A 2500-nucleotide genomic window follows, 5' to 3' on the forward strand; every position below is an offset into this window, starting at 1 on the left:
CTCCCTGAGCCGTGAGGTTTATCATACCTCTGCTTAAAGCTATGTATGGATCCTGCCTCCACTACATCGCTTCCCAAACTATTCCACTTACTGACTACTCTGTGGCTGAAGAAATACTTCCTAACATCCCTGTGATTCATCTGTGTCTTCAGCTTCCAACTGTGTCCCCTTGTTACTGTGTGTGTGTGTGTGTGTGTGTATGTGTGTGTGTGTGTATTATTGTGCCCAATCGTTCGTGGTCACAATAATATAAAATACTGCTTGTTGTACTAGTACACCAAACAGGGACTAGAATGAAATTAGCGAGTACAACATCCAGTTCCGCTGGATGCGCTACTCTTAAGGATTGTATGGTCCAGGGGATTAGGGCATCATGATTTTTCGCCCACCATGAGGCAGGCCAATGCAGCATGGGTTCGAGTCCTTGGCTAGCTCAGTGATATATATATATATATATATATATATATATATATATATATATATATATATATATATGTGTGTGTGTGTGTGTGTGTGTGTGTGTGTGTGTGTGTGTGTGTGTGTGTGTGTGTACTCAGTGTCCTCTCTCATATATCAGTCAAACAGGTAAATTTCTGGAAACCAGAATTGCCCAGCATAAATACAGTCAGGACAGGGCAGGAGTCGAACGCTGTGTTTAACCACGTTAGTGCATGTAATCACCCACCGGGATGGGATGCTGCCCAGATTATAGCACCAAACAGTTCTATCATGGAAAGAAACATAATTGAACTTTCCCTCATGAAACATGAAAAGAATACAATATAAACTCAAATTATATGTGTTATTTGAACACATGAACAGGATTTGCCGGGGAATTAAAAAAAAAGTTAATTATTCATGCAAAATCATGTAAGTGTGAGGTGGAGTACCGGAATATCCCCGAAGAGGTGAGGATAAACAGAAGCACATGAGAGGAGTGTTGACTTGTCCCTTCGTCCCTGACGTGGTTTACACAGGTGACCTGGAGGTGGAAAGGGGTAGTGAGGGGATGGTGGTGGTGGAGGTAGTGGTGGTGGTTGGGAGATAGTGGTGGTTGGGGGGATGTGGGGTTAAGGGTCATAGACTGTGTGATTACCGAACCTCACTAGCAAGAGAGCTATATAAATCAGGCATCTAAGACGTAAAGGTAGTTGTTCCTGAGCTGCCATCGCTGCAACCATGGTAAGACCTCCTCCTACTCCTCCTACTAGTACTACTTCTGCTTCCCTTCCTGTTCATCCTAATTCTGCAACTCTTCATCCTTCTCCTTCTGGTCCTCCTACTACCCTTATTCATGCTGCTTCACTACTGCTGTTGCCCCTAATTCTGCTACTCCTTCAATATACGAGCTTCACCTTACGCTACAATACACTGGCTCTCTCACCTTCGTGTAAGTGTGCTATGTAAATGGTCCAAATCCGACCGAAACGCCGTCATAAGCTTCTCTCTACTATGTGCGGGTTATTTGTGTAATAAATTACATTTTGTAGATTTCAGAAGGGAAATATTGAGAACAAACAGTGTGTTTGTGGAGAATAAAGTCACAGTAACGTTGCTGGAACAATACACAAATAACCCGCATTTAAAAGACTAAAACTTATAACGAAACTTTCAAGTTGGACCGAAACGTTGTCATACGTTTGAGTCTCGTAAGTGCGGTTTATTTGTGTATGTGTAGTGCGTTCATTATTCCTTGTGATTAAGTAGTAGTCTTATTCTTCTTAGTTTAACCATATAACAGAATTCTTACCATTGATCGTGTTGGTGCTCTCAGTTACCTCGGGAACTCAGGCTTAATTTCATCAAGGAATTAAAGTAAGCCGGTGGCTTTGTTTCCAGCGATAATCACAATAAAAGTCGATGATAAATGGCTTACCATCAGTAGCTGGGGATCCTGGTTCATAGGCTGTGTTTTCATAGCCCGGGCATACCAGTGAGCCCCAAGAATGAATTCCAGCTATTTTAATCTCATACTGTATGTTCTGACCTCACAAGCGATTTTTATATCAATGTACCACGCGGAAACTGGCGGGTATATTTAGAGAAAGATTGCAGTCAGCAGGACTCGATCCCCCTACAGGAAGATTGGCCAGGTTCCCAAGTAACACTTTCCCACTCATCCACAAATGTGTCGTAAGCTGGGCAGCCTGGTTTACAAGCCATGTTTGTTCCTAGCCCATGCCAGTCTTCCTTTAGTGGGATCGAGTCCTACTAACTGCGATCTTGCTCTCTCTCTCTCTCTCTGTCTCTGTCTCTCTCTCTCTCTCTCTCTCTCTCTCTCTCTCTCTCTCTCTCTCTCTCTCTCTCTCTCTCTCTCTCTCTCTCTCTCTCTCTCTCTCTCTCTCTCCCTCTCTCTCTCTCTCTCTCTCTCTCTATCTCTCTCTCTCTCTCTCTCTCTCTCTCTCTCTCTCTCTCTCTCTCTCTCTCTCTCTCTCTCTCTCTCTCTCTCTCTCTCTCTCTCTCTCTCTCTCTCTCTCTCTATCTCTCTCTCTCTCTATAT

At 43.5% G+C, this 2500-nt stretch overlaps 1 long non-coding RNA gene across 1 annotated transcript in view; it reads left to right on the top strand.

Annotated features, from left to right (window-relative positions):
- The first annotated feature begins 1057 nt into the window (after positions 1 to 1057).
- LOC128706202 (uncharacterized) overlaps positions 1058 to 2500 on the top strand; it is a 5574-nt gene continuing 4131 nt past the window's right edge. The window contains exon 1 of the long non-coding RNA XR_011391462.1: positions 1058 to 1182. This is a non-coding gene — a long non-coding RNA (uncharacterized lncRNA). The remainder of the gene's footprint in view (positions 1183 to 2500) is intronic.

The sequence above is a fragment of the Cherax quadricarinatus genome, unplaced genomic scaffold, assembly GCF_038502225.1.
Source record: "Cherax quadricarinatus isolate ZL_2023a unplaced genomic scaffold, ASM3850222v1 Contig2492, whole genome shotgun sequence".
NCBI classification, from domain to species: Eukaryota; Metazoa; Arthropoda; class Malacostraca; order Decapoda; family Parastacidae; genus Cherax; species Cherax quadricarinatus.